Source organism: Lissotriton helveticus, chromosome 8 (genome assembly GCF_964261635.1).
Source record: "Lissotriton helveticus chromosome 8, aLisHel1.1, whole genome shotgun sequence".
Lineage (NCBI taxonomy): Eukaryota > Metazoa > Chordata > Amphibia > Caudata > Salamandridae > Lissotriton > Lissotriton helveticus.
Window position 1 is genome coordinate 1,714,245,840 of NC_136069.1, and position 14,650 is coordinate 1,714,260,489.

General features: G+C 50.3%; 1 protein-coding gene across 1 annotated transcript in view; it reads left to right on the forward strand.

The window, feature by feature from the left end:
- LOC144774146 (NACHT, LRR and PYD domains-containing protein 12-like) overlaps window positions 1-14,650 on the forward strand; it is a 669,012-nt gene that overhangs the window by 1,036 nt on the left and 653,326 nt on the right. The window lies entirely within an intron of this gene.

Below are 14,650 nucleotides of genomic sequence, written 5' to 3' on the forward strand. Positions count from 1 at the left end.
CAGTGGTATGCCTTGCAGTGGTATGCCATGCAGTGGTATGCCGTGCAGTGGTATGCTGTGGAGTGGTATGATGCAGTGGTGGGCCGTGCAGTGGTATGCTTTGCAGTGGTATGCCTTGCAGTGGTATGCTGTGCAGTGGTATGCCGTGCAGTGGTATGCCGTGCAGTGGTATGCCGTGCAGTGGTATGCCGTGCAGTGGTGTGCTGTGCAGTGGTATGCCTTGCAGTGGTATGCCATGCAGTGGTATGCCGTGCAGTGGTATGCCTTGCAGTGGTATGCCATGCAGTGGTATGCCGTGCAGTGGTATGCTGTGGAGTGGTATGATGCAGTGGTGGGCCGTGCAGTGGTATGCTGTGCAGTGGTATGCCTTGCAGTGGTATGCCATGCAGTGGTATGCCTTGCAGTGGTATGCCATGCAGTGGTATGCCATGCAGTGGTATGCCATGCAGTGGTATGATGCAGTGGTGGGCCGTGCAGTGGTATGCCATGCAGTGGTAAGCCGTGCAGTGGTATGCCATGCAGTGATATGCCATGCAGTGGAAAGCCGTGCAGTGGTATGCAGTGCAGTGGTATGCCATGCAGTGGAAAGCCGTGCAGTGGTATGCCATGCAGTGGTGTGCCGTGCAGTGGTATGCTGTGCAGTGTTATGCTGTGCAGTGGTATGCCATGCAGTAGTAAGCCATGCAGTGGTATGATATGCAGTGGTATGCAATGCAGTGGAAAGCTGTGCAGTGGTATGCCACGCAGTGGTAAGCTGTGCAGTGGTAAGCTGTGCAGTGGTGTGCCATGCAGTGGTATGCCATACAGTGGTAATCCGTGCAATGATAAGCTGTGCAGTGGTATGCCATGCAGTGGTATGCTGTGCAGTGGTATGCTGTGCAGTGGTAAGCCAAGCAGAGGTATGCCATGTCCTGTGCTGTGCAGTACTTTGTATTTCATAAGCAATGCAGTGGGTATGTGCTGCTAGGTATTGTCGCTGTGCTGTGTAGTACTTTGTATTCAATAGGCTATGCAGTGGGTGTGTGCTGCTGGTTATTGTCGCTGTGCTGTGCTGTGCTGTATAGTGCTTTGTATTCATGCAGTGGGTGTGTGCTGCTGGGTATTGTCTCTGTGCTGCGTAGTACTTTGTATTCGATAGGCTATGCAATGGGTGTCTTCTGCTGGGTATTGTTGCTCTGCTGTGCTGTGCAGTGCTTTGTATTTATGCAGTGGATGGGTGCTGCTGGGTATTGTCGCTGTGCTGCGTAGTACTTTGTATTCGATAGGCTATGCAGTGGTTGTGTACTGCTGGGTATTGTTGCTCTGATGCTTATCACTTTGTATTCCATACACTATGCAGTGGGTGTATGCTGCTGGTTAATGGTGCAGTGCTGTGCAGTGCTTTGTATTCATGCAGTGGGTGTGTGCTCCTGGGTATTGTCGCTGTGCTGCGTAGTACTTTGTATTCGATAGGCTATGCAATGGGTGTCTTCTGCTGGGTATTGTTGCTCTGCTGTGCTGTGCAGTGCTTTGTATTTATGCAGTGGATGGGTGCTGCTGGGTATTGTCGCTGTGCTGCGTAGTACTTTGTATTCGATAGGCTATGCAGTGGTTGTGTACTGCTGGGTATTGTTGCTCTGATGCTTATCACTTTGTATTCCATACACTATGCAGTGGGTGTATGCTGCTGGTTAATGGTGCAGTGCTGTGCAGTGCTTTGTATTCATGCAGTGGGAGTGTGCTGCTGGGTATTGTCGCTGTGCGGTACAGTACTCTGTGTTCCATGGACTACGCAGTGGGTGTGTGCAGCTGGCTATAGTGGCTGTGCTGTGCAGTACTTTGTATTCGATAGGCTATGCAGTAGGTGTGTGCTGCTGGGTATTGTCGCTGTGCTGCTTAATACTTTGTATTCGATAGGTTATGCAGTGGGTGTGTTCTGCTGGTTAATCTTGCTGTGCTGTGCTGTGCAGTGTTTTCTACTCCAGAAGCAATGCAGGGGGTGTCTGCTGCTGGGTATTGACACTTTGCTGTGCTGTGCAGTACTTTGTACTCATGCAGTGGGCATGTGGCTTATCTCAGCAAAACCCTGGCCTGCTGGTATTTGCGTCTTGAGAGAAAGTAGGTAACAATACAATCTGATTATTATGAATCCACATGTGTGGTTCTGAGGGTCAAAGGCAGACTTCCCTCTGAAGCTCTGATTTCACATTTCTGAAGGTCAGATGTTCAGTGCAGGGGATGGTACTATGGAGAGGCAGAGGGGGGCCCAGATGTTCAGTGCAGGTGATAGAGCTATGGGAAGGCAGAGGTCGGGTCCAGATGTTCAGTGCAGGGCATGGTGCTATGGGAAGGCAGAGGTCGGTTCCAGATGTTCAGTGCAGGGGAAGGTGCTATGTAGAGGCAGAGGTTGGGTCCAGATGTTCAGTGCAGGGGATGGTGCTACGGGAAGGCAGAGGTCGGGTCCAGATGTTCAGTGCAGGGGATGGTGCTAGGGAGAGTCAGAGGTCGGGTCCAGAGGTTCAGTGCAGGGGATGGTGCTACGGGGAGGCAGAGGTTGGGTCCAGATGTTCAGTGCAGGGGATGGTGCTAGGGTAAGGCAGAGGTTGGGTCCAGATGTTCAGTGCAGGGGATGGTGCTACGGAGAGGCAGAGGTCGGCTCCAGATGTTTAGTGCAGGAGATGGTGCTACAGAAAGGCAGAGGTCGGGTCCAGATGTTCAGTGCAGGTGATGGCGCTATGGGAAGGCAGAGGTCGGGTCCAGATGTTCAGTGCAGGGGATGGTGCTATGTAGAGGCAGAGGTTGGGTCCAGATGTTCAGTGCAGGGGATGGTGCTATGGGAAGGCAGAGGTTGGGTCCAGATGTTCAGTGCAGGGGATGGTGCCATGGAGAGGCAGAGGTTAGGTCCAGATGTTCAGTGCAGGGGATGGTGCTACGGGAAGGCAGAGGTCGGGTCCAGATGTTCAGTGCAGGGGATGGTGCTATGGAGAGGCAGAGGTCGGGTCCAGATGTTCAGTGCAGGGGATGGTGCTATGGGGAGGCAGAGGTTGGGTCCAGATGTTCAGTGCAGGGGATGGTGCTAGGGGAAGGCAGAGGTTGGGTTCAGATGTTCAGTGCAGGGGATGGTGCTACGGAGAGGCAGAGGTCGGGTCCAGATGTTCAGTGCAGGAGATGGTGCTACAGAAAGGCAGAGGTCGGGTCCAGATGTTCAGTGCAGGGGATGGTGCTATGGAAAGGCAGAGGTCAGGTCCAGATGTTCAGTGCAGGGGATGGTGCTATGGAAAGGCCGATGTCAGGTCCAGATGTTCAGTGCAGGGGATGGTGCTACGGAAAAGCAGAGGTCGGGTCCAGATGTTCAGTGCAGGGGATGGAGCTTTGGAAAGGCAAAGGTCGGGTCCAGATGTTCAGTACAGGGGATGGTGCTACGGGAAGGCAGAGGTTGGGTCCAGATGTTCAGTGCAGGGGATGGTGCTACGGAGAGGCAGAGGTCGGGTCCAGATGTTCAGTGCAGGGGATGGTGCTATGGAAAGGCAGAGGTCGGGTCCAGATGTTCAGTGCAGGGGATGGTGCTATGGAAAGGCCGAGGTCGGGTCCAGATTTTCAGTGCAGGGGATGGTGCTACGGAAAGGCAGAGGTCGGGTCCAGATGTTCAGTGCAGGGGATGGAGCTTTGGAAAGGCAGAGGTCGGGTCCAGATGTTCAGTACAGGGGATGGTGCTACGGGAAGGCAGAGGTTGGGTCCAGATGTTCAGTGTAGGGGATGGTGCTATGGAGAGGCAGAGTTCGGGTCCAGATGTTCAGTGCAGGGGATGGTGCTATGGAAAGGCAGAGGTCGGGTCCAGATTTTCAGTGCAGGGGATGGTGCTATGGGAAGGCAGAGGTCGGGTCCAGATGTTCAGTGCAGGTGATGGTGTTATGGAAAGGCAGAGGTCGGGTCCAGATGTTCAGTGCAGGTGATGGTGCTATAGAAAGGCAGAGGTTGGGTCCAGATGTTCAATGCAGGGGATGGTACTGGGGAAAGGCAGAGGTTGGGTCCAGATGTTCAGTGCAGGGGATGCTGCTATGGAAAGGCAGAGGTCGGGTCCAGATGTTCAGTGCAGGTGATGGTGCTATAGAAAGGCAGACATCGGGCCCAGATGTTCAGTGCAGTGGATGGTGCTATGGAGAGGCAGAGGTCGGTTTTAGATGTTCAGTGCAGGGGATGGTGCTATGGAAAGGCAGAGGTTGTGTCCAGATGTTCATTGCAGGGGATGGTGCTATGGAAAGGCAGAGGTCAGGTCCAGATGTTCAGTACAGGGGATGGTGCTATGGAAAGGCAGACATCGGGCCCAGATGTTCAGTGGAGGGGATGGTGCTATGGAGAGGCAGAGGTCGGGTCCAGATGTTCAGTGCAGGGGATGGTGCTACGGAACGGCAGGGGTCGGGTCCAGATGTTCTGTGCAGGTGATGGTGCTACGGAACGGCAGAGGTCGGGTCCAGATGTTCAGTGCAGGGGATGGGGCTACAGAATGGCAGAGGTCGGGTCCAGATGTTCAGTGCAGGGGATGGTGCTACGGAACGGCAGAGGTCAGGTCCAGATGTTTAGTGCAGGGGATGGTGCTATGGAGAGGCAGACATCGGGCCCAGATGTTCAGTGCAGGGGATGGTGCTATGGAGAGGCAGACATCGGGCCCAGATGTTCAGTGCAGGGGATGGTGCTATGGAAAGGCAGACATCGGGCCCAGATGTTCAGTGCAGGGGATGGTGCTATGGAAAGGCAGACATCGGACCCAGATGTTCAGTGCAGTGGATGGTGCTATGGAGAGGCAGAGGTCGGTTCCAGATGTTCAGTGCAGGGGATGGTGCTATGGAAAGGCAGAGGTCAGGTCCAGATGTTCAGTGCAGGGGATGGTGCTATGGAAAGGCAGACATCGGGCCCAGATGTTCAGTGCAGTGGATGGTGCTATGGAGAGGCAGAGGTCGGTTCTAGATGTGCAGTGCAGGGGATGGTGCTATGGAAAGGCAGAGGTTGTGTCCAGATGTTCAGTGCAGGGGATGGTGCTATGGAAAGGCAGAGTTCAGGTCCAGATGTTCAGTACAGGGGATGGTGCTATGGAAAGGCAGACATCGGGCCCAGATGTTCAGTGCAGGGGATGGTGCTATGGAGAGGCAGAGGTTGGTTCCAGATGTTCAGTGCAGGGGATGGTGCTACGGAACGGCAGGGGTCGGGTCCAGATGTTCTGTGCAGGTGATGGTGCTACGGAACGGCAGAGGTCGGGTCCAGATGTTCAGTGCAGGGGATGGGGCTACAGAATGGCAGAGGTCGGGTCCAGATGTTCAGTGCAGGGGATGGTGCTACGGAACGGCAGAGGTCGGGTCCAGATGTTTAGTGCAGGGGATGGTGCTATGGAGAGGCAGACATCGGGCCCAGATGTTCAATGCAGGGGATGGTGCTATGGAAAGGCAGACATCGGGCCCAGATATTCAGTGCAGGGGATGGTGCTATGGAAAGGCAGACATCGGGCCCAGATGTTCAGTGCAGGGGATGGTGCTATGGAAAGGCAGACATCGGGCCCAGATGTTCAGTGCAGTAGATGGTGCTATGGAGAGGCAGAGGTCGGTTCTAGATGTTCAGTGCAGGGGATGGTGCTATGGAAAGGCAGAGGTTGTGTCCAGATATTCAGTGCAGGGGATGGTGCTATGGAAAGGCAGAGGTCAGGTCCAGATGTTCAGTACAGGGGATGGTGCTATGGAAAGGCAGACATCGGGCCCAGATGTTCAGTGCAGGGGATGGTGCTATGGAGAGGCAGAGGTCGGGTCCAGATGTTCAGTGCAGGGGATGGTGCTACGGAACGGCAGGGGTCGGGTCCAGATGTTCTGTGCAGGTGATGGTGCTACGGAACGGCAGAGGTCGGGTCCTGATGTTCAGTGCAGGGGATGGGGCTACAGAATGGCAGAGGTCGGGTCCAGATGTTCAGTGCAAGGGATGGTGCTACGGAACGGCAGAGGTCGGGTCCAGATGTTTAGTGCAGGGGATGGTGCTATGGAGAGGCCGACATCGGGACCAGATGTTCAGTTCAGGGGATGGTGCTATGGAAAGGCAGACATCGGGCCCAGATGTTCAGTGCAGGGGATGCTGCTATCGAAAGGCAGACGTCGGGCCCAGATGTTCAGTGCAGGGGATGGTGCTATGGAAATGCAGACATCGGGCCCAGATGTTCAGTGCAGGGGATGGTGCCATGGAGAGGCAGAGGTTAGGTCCAGATGTTCAGTGCAGGGGATGGTGCTACGGGAAGGCAGAGGTCGGGTCCAGATGTTCAGTGCAGGGGATGGTGCTATGGAGAGGCAGAGGTCGGGTCCAGATGTTCAGTGCAGGGGATGGTGCTATGGGGAGGCAGAGGTTGGGTCCAGATGTTCAGTGCAGGGGATGGTGCTAGGGGAAGGCAGAGGTTGGGTTCAGATGTTCAGTGCAGGGGATGGTGCTACGGAGAGGCAGAGGTCGGGTCCAGATGTTCAGTGCAGGAGATGGTGCTACAGAAAGGCAGAGGTCGGGTCCAGATGTTCAGTGCAGGGGATGGTGCTATGGAAAGGCAGAGGTCATGTCCAGATGTTCAGTGCAGGGGATGGTGCTATGGAAAGGCCGATGTCAGGTCCAGTTGTTCAGTGCAGGGGATGGTGCTACGGAAAAGCAGAGGTCGGGTCCAGATGTTCAGTGCAGGGGATGGAGCTTTGGAAAGGCAGAGGTCGGGTCCAGATGTTCAGTACAGGGGATGGTGCTACGGGAAGGCAGAGGTTGGGTCCAGATGTTCAGTGCAGGGGATGGTGCTACGGAGAGGCAGAGGTCGGGTCCAGATGTTCAGTGCAGGGGATGGTGCTATGGAAAGGCAGAGGTCGGGTCCAGATGTTCAGTGCAGGGGATGGTGCTATGGAAAGGCCGAGGTCGGGTCCAGATTTTCAGTGCAGGGGATGGTGCTACGGAAAGGCAGAGGTCGGGTCCAGATGTTCAGTGCAGGGGATGGAGCTTTGGAAAGGCAGAGGTCGGGTCCAGATGTTAAGTACAGGGGATGGTGCTACGGGAAGGCAGAGGTTGGGTCCAGATGTTCAGTGCAGGGGATGGTGCTACGGAGAGGCAGAGGTCGGGTCCAGATGTTCAGTGCAGGGGATGGTGCTATGGAAAGGCAGAGGTCGGGTCCAGATGTTCAGTGCAGGGGATGGTGCTATGGAAAGGCCGAGGTCGGGTCCAGATTTTCAGTGCAGGGGATGGTGCTACGGAAAGGCAGAGGTCGGGTCCAGATGTTCAGTGCAGGGGATGGAGCTTTGGAAAGGCAGAGGTCGGGTCCAGATGTTCAGTACAGGGGATGGTGCTACGGGAAGGCAGAGGTTGGGTCCAGATGTTCAGTGTAGGGGATGGTGCTATGGAGAGGCAGAGTTCGGGTCCAGATGTTCAGTGCAGGGGATGGTGCTATGGAAAGGCAGAGGTCGGGTCCAGATTTTCAGTGCAGGGGATGGTGCTATGGGAAGGCAGAGGTCGGGTCCAGATGTTCAGTGCAGGTGATGGTGTTATGGAAAGGCAGAGGTCGGGTCCAGATGTTCAGTGCAGGTGATGGTGCTATAGAAAGGCAGAGGTTGGGTCTAGATGTTCAATGCAGGGGATGGTACTGGGGAAAGGCAGAGGTTGGGTCCAGATGTTCAGTGCAGGGGATGCTGCTATGGAAAGGCAGAGGTCGGGTCCAGATGTTCAGTGCAGGTGATGGTGCTATAGAAAGGCAGACATCGGGCCCAGATGTTCAGTGCAGTGGATGGTGCTATGGAGAGGCAGAGGTCGGTTTTAGATGTTCAGTGCAGGGGATGGTGCTATGGAAAGGCAGAGGTTGTGTCCAGATGTTCATTGCAGGGGATGGTGCTATGGAAAGGCAGAGGTCAGGTCCAGATGTTCAGTACAGGGGATGGTGCTATGGAAAGGCAGACATCGGGCCCAGATGTTCAGTGGAGGGGATGGTGCTATGGAGAGGCAGATGGAGTTCTGGACTTTTTGGTTCTGTCCAGAGGTGTCAGGGATAACACCCGAAGACCCCGGAGTTCTACCTGTCTCGGTGCACAAACAAACAGAAACACGGGCTTCTCGATGGTGGCGTCAAAGACCAAAGGTTTATTACTGCAGGGACACAGAAGTCACAGAAACTGCACACGGGCAGTGTCTAGGAGCCTGTTCAATTTGTACAAAGAGGGTTACTCCTTAAATACTAAATATTCTGCTCGGGGCAAATTCTTTACATGTTACCACAGTTCTAAACATTCGTGTCTTAAACAATAAATATTTGGCGTTGCACAGGAATCGTCAACAGTATCTGATGTCAAAACATTACGAATGAGGGGTTCCCACTATTCCATCATAATCCCATGTCAATTTCTCATTCAAGACCCGGACCGCCTCATCGTAAATTTCGTTACCTCCCCCTAATAAAGGCCCAGAAGGAAAGGAGCAGAGCCAGGTGCAGAAGATAGAAAGACAGGATAAGAGATGTTTGTGGGTCGTAAATGGGCATGGTTACCAGCTTCGGCCGCCTAATCATGATCAGGCCAACGAACACAAGAACCAGTATAGCAGGACTGGCCTCAGGCTGGGGAGGCAGTTCTTGCCGAGTCATGCTGCTACAGCGTTGCTGGCCTAAAGTGCACGTGTCACTAGCAAGGTGAATCGCCGGCTAAAGCCTACGTGTCCTTAAATGAAAAGAGGTCATTGCTTGTCCATTGACTATGTGAGGGCAAGGAATACAAAATGGCTTCCTTGTTCTAAGATGGATGCCATGGGTAGAACAGAAATGTGTTTGTAACTGGAGTGCTCTTGCTTGTAGCATAGCGAAAACACCAGGATATACTAAATGGATCATTTGCGGTTTACTGATACCAAAATTATGTATTTACGACAATGTTACAAACACAAGTAAAATCGTCACGGAACCTCAGACCCTCCTTTTGCCCTTACATAGGCAATTACTCAGTCTATGTCAGAGTCAGAGTCTAATTCTATGCTCATTAGGTCAGTGACATGTTGTTGCACCATCATCTTGTCTCGTACCTTTTCTCCAAATGCAGGTGGTTTTCTGAAACAGGTTGCAGCACAGAGACTACACAAAGCGGGACCACATTGGATAATAAGGCAGCACGAGAACAGAAATACTAGGATGACACCAATGACCATCAGAACCTTCCATCCCCACGCTGATACCAGAGTCCAAAACCACTCCATGAAGGACCAGTTTCCCTTATCTACGTGTATAGAGTCGGAAATCTTGTGTAGCTTAGAGATCGCTTCATAGACTGTTGGAGCATTATTTGGAATAAAGACACAGCAGCTCGATTGGATCATTCTGCATACCCCACCTCGATCTGCAAGTATTACGTCTAGAACCATTCGGTTCTGCAACGTCATGAGACGATCCGCCTGAAGCTCAGCTGTTAAGTTACTAAGGGCACCAGCCGTTTCTGTAATAGTAGATTCAACTACCCGTGTTAGTTGACGTAGATTTCTAATATTGGCCATAGGCCCCCAAAACGGAAGGAAACCTTTGAAGAAGTCTCCAGCTTCCTGACCAGCGGTATCTTCCTTGCTGAAGACACCTCTTGCTACTCTGGTCTTGTGATAATCTGAAGAAGCAGTGTATGTCGGAGGTAACAATCGAGCAATATAACATGAACCTGAAAAGTCAGCAGGCAGCCATGTATATGCTCTGTCCTGACAGATGAAGTAGGTACCCCTAGCAGTCAGGAAGGCAGGGGAGGAGTTAGACGGAAATACGTAAGTCTCAACGCACTCACTCCTCCCTAGCTGAGCTCTTGGATTTCTCCCATTTCCTTGCAAACAGACTTGACCTCGGTGAGGTACGACCCAAACTGAAGTGGAGCTTTTACGCTTGCTTTCTCCCAAACTAAGGCGATACTCTGTAGAGTTCCAACTCAAATACACCCGTAATTCATCTCTAGGGTAAGATGGAGTATTATTGACGTCTTTAATCATGTCCATAATTCCCTGGACTAAAGCTTTGTTGGCTGAGTTGTATTTAGTGGACCGTGGTGGACGCGGAGGATAGGTCTCAAGGGCATATGAAAAAAATGGTCTGAAAGGCCTGAAATGATCCATTGTAGCTAAAAGGCAAGACTAGATAGGGAATGCCTTTATCCATAGTGTGAGGTATCAAGCCACACACCCAGCAGTCTGTAGTATTAACTACCAGTTGGTGTTGATGCAAGAGCTGTACAAATGTATTGTTAATAAATTCTGAGCGTCGAGCTTGTTCGTGTTCAGGAAATGAGTGAAAAGAATGCATAGAAGAAACCGTAGAAGTAGTAGGATCAAGGGGAGGTACTGTAGTTACCGGCATGAAAATCAAATGCACACCAAAGATGATTCCACCCACCAACGTTATCAAAACGATTAAAAACGTAACTGCACATTGCATTAGAAAGCATTTGCTGTGAAGTATTCGGTACAGTCTATTTCTGCGAACATAAATTACATTTTCTCGTTGCAGCTCAGGAAGCTCCATCTTCTACAATCCGCTCGTGACCACTGATGATGTGTACGTAGATGAAAATGCCTCTATCAGCCCTGGGAGTTCCCAGAACTAACAGAAAGATCGACCTTGTGTCTGACCCCCGCAGATTCAACTAGGCACACAGCCACGACCCTACGGCTACCCAGACGGCAAGGCAATTTTAAAACAAAAAGAAACAATACAAAGTATTAGCAAACTTCCTGGCTGGAGGCAATGTATAGAAAATTCAAATCTGAAAATAGGCAGTTTCCTGCTTTATTTGTCCATATTGCGAGGTCGCAAGTTGTATCTCAGTTTTGCAGGAGCTGTCTGATCTGGAAACAATGTATTTTCAGCTGACGTTGCAATGCTCACGTTCGCAGATGGCAAATGTTCAGGGTTCAAAAGAGCAGTTTCAGGAGGAGAGTCAGAGTTTGATGTATCTGTGATCAGTTCTGCATCACTGAAAGGTATGAACCTGGGGACTTGTTCTGTTTCAGAGGCACCGATTCCTTTCTTTACCCAGTTGTCGTAAGGAAGTGGCAGAGGCACACGTTTGACATGTGTCGTATGGATCCAGTTCTTCCTTCCGGCCACACGAATAGCAGTTCTCGTTGCTAGCAAGACTTGAAAAGGGCCAATGAATCTGGGCTGAAGATTTTTCGTTCTTGCAAAATTTCTAATGACCACCTGGTCACCCGGTTTCAGCTGATGGCCTGGACTCTCCGGTGGCTTTGGCAATGCATCGAAAACCTGTTGGTGAATAAGACTCAATTTAGCAGTCAAGTCGAAAAGGTAATCAATTAACATTGGGTATTCCAGCTGCTTGAATTCTTTTGGTCTAGGTACCCCCCAAACATTTGCAGGACGACCAAAAACTATTTCATATGGACTAAGCCCTACTCTAGAATGTACAGTTGCTCTTGTTGATAGCAAAGCCAAAGGCAATGTGTCTGGCCAGGACAAACCCGTGGATGCTTGTATCTTAGCAAGTTTCAGTTTAAGGGTGCCATTGTAACCCTCGACTAAACCCGCGGACTGGGGATGATTCGCACTATGAAACTTCTGTCTAATCCCTAGGCCGGCACACACACTCTGCATAACTTTCCCTACGAACTCACTTCCGTTATCTGACCATACAATCCGTGGCATTCCGTATCTGGGGAAGTATTCTTTAAGAAGAATTTTGGCAGTGGATAAAGCAGTATTGTCCTTTAGCGGGTATGCTTCGATCCATCTGGAGAAAGCACAAACTACCACTAGGACGTATTTCAGATTATTACAACGATCCATGTGAATGAAGTCTAGCTGGATCACTTCGAAGGGGCAGGAGGGAGGAGCGAAATGACCTGCAGGTGTGGGGATTCCCTTGCCAGGATTATGCATCAAGCATACCATACAATTCCTCACCACTCTCTCTGCGCACTTACTAATCCCATCATTCTTCCAAACTGGAGCCAACATCTTACAAATCCCTTTAGAACTGATGTGCGCTGCTCCATGTGCCATCGTCACTACTGCAAGCACATACGCATCAGGCAACATCCAACGCTGTTGTTCCGACAAGTCAATCCAACACCCTCTCGAGTCCAATTTACCCGTGCTCTCTCTCCATGCAAGTTTTTCCTCCTCAGTCGCCTCTTTCTGAATTTCTTTCACGCTTTCCACTGTGTCTTCACACATTCCAGACTCAGAAATCCATCTTGCAGACGTTGAAACACACATTCTACTCATCATGTTTCTAGCTGTCTGTTTTGCAGTCTCATCGGCAAAAGCATTCCCACGACCAACATTATTCGTGATTGCTTTATGAGCACTGCATTTCACAATCGCAACTTCATTTGGCAAGGTTAGAGATTCCAACAAGTCATTAACTAGCTGACCATGTTGAATCTTAGTCCCATGGGACGTAATGAAACCTCTCTCTTTCCACAAACGGCCAAAACTATGGGCCACGCCGAACGCGTACTGACTATCTGTGAACACATTCACTCTCTTTCCCTTAGCTAAAACGCACGCTCTTGTTAGCGCGATCAATTCTGCAGCCTGGGCAGAATTCTGACTCACTCTTGCAGTCTCCACAATCGTACTCAAAGTCGTTACTGCATAGGCAGCAGTCACATCACCATTCTCTAATTTGAAGACCCATCAACATACAACGTTCCATCTGGATCTGATAACGGAGTGTCTTTTAGATCAATTCGTCCTTTTGTTTCTTCCTCAGTTTTGAAACAACAGTCGTGTGGTTCGGAATCACTCGACTCTTGGCTAGTCGGCAACAATGTTGCTGGATTCAATACATTGCATCTTTTGATCTGAATATGACTAGCTAACAGTGTCAGTTCATAACCTGATAATCTAGCACTGGTAAGGTGCTGCGTCTTGGTTCGGTTCATGAGTGTATCCACAGCATGAGGAACCATGACCACTAGCATGTTGTTCATTACTAAACCAGCAGATAGTCGAATGGAAACTGCAGCTGCGGCTGCAGCTCTCAAGCAACTAGGCAACGCTCTAGCTACCGGATCTAACGTTGATGAAAAATACGCACAAGGTCGTTGTTTATCGCCAAATTTCTGTGTCAAAACACTCAATGCACAACCTTCTCTCTCGTGGACATAGAGCGTGAATGGCTTACTGTAGTCGGGTGTACCCAATACAGGTGCTGAACACAGTGCATTTCGCAATTCAGAAAAACTCTGCTGACATTCAGCAGACCATGGTACCGGACTCGGAACACCTTTCCCAGTCAAGGCTACCAATGGTTTTGCTAAAAGAGAAAAATTTGGGATCCATTGCCTACAATATGAGGTAATACCTAAAAAAGCACGTACTTCTCTCTGCGTGCTAGGAACATTCATTTGTGTAATTGCTTTTATTCTCTCTGGGGTCAACTTCCTTCCCTCCTTTGACAAGAGATGACCTAGGTAGGTCACTTCTTGGCAGCAGTATTGCATTTTTGAAGGTGACACCTTGTGATTCAAATTTGACAAATGATGCAATAAAGAAATCGTAGCTGTTTTGCAAGTTTCCTTGTCATCAGCAGCCACTAGAAGATCATCAACATATTGTATTAAAGCAGAACCAGGAGGAAGTACGAAGGAATCTAACTGGCTTTTTAATGCTTGACTGTAAATGGATGGGCTTTCACAATAGCCTTGTGGAGCGCGTTTAAACCTGAAGCTTCGTCCTCCTAGAGAGAAACCGAAGATATCTCTGCTTTCTTCGGCTATCGGAATGCTGAAAAAGGCATTTTTCAAGTCGACAACCGAAAACCATGCTGCTGTAGCAGGAATCAACGTTAACAATGCAGTAATGTCTGGAACCACAGGAAACTGTGGAATCACAATTTTATTAACCTCTCTGAGATCAATTACAAACCTATATACTGGAGGTTTTGTTGGGTCAGTTCGTTTCAAAATAGGCAGTACAGGACTATTACAGACATTACCTCTAGTTTCTTCTATTACGTCTTTCTCAATCAGATCTTGCACTATCAGTAGGAGCGCACGCTCACCTTCACTAGAGATTCTGTATTGTGGAATTCGTGGAAGTTTGACATTTGCTTTCAAAGTTACTACATAGGGTGGAATTTCCAATAGACCTACATCATTAGGACCAGTCGCCCAAAGAGTATCAGGGAGTGAACGCAGCTCTGGTGGGAGCGCATCCATCGACAAGTACATCGGAGAGATTATTCTTTTACCCAACGTAAGTTGTACTCCTGCTGGAGAACAGTACAATGTCGCGTACAGGCGTTTTAACAAGTCTAAACCAAGCAGATTTTCGTTACAACCTGTCGTCAAAATCAGGGGTGCTTTCAATTGACGGGGTCCAACAGAAATAGACAAAGGACCAGAAACCGGATTGTGAACAGGGGCGCCAGAAAAACCTACTGAAACGTTTGTTAAGCCAGACAAAGGTGCGCCAGGGAGTTTCGCATAAATGATAGAACTTTTTGCTGCACCAGTATCCAACAGAAACGGTTCGACTATACCTGATGTTGCTACTGCGACATAAGGCCCACTCTGATCTACTGGAACTGATACTACTCCCTCTCTTTGTCCATGGCTGTCCTAGTACTCACTTTGCTGAACTTCCTCACTAGCTTCATAATAGTCTTCAACATGATACTGTGGAGACCTATTCTGTTGGGCAGAT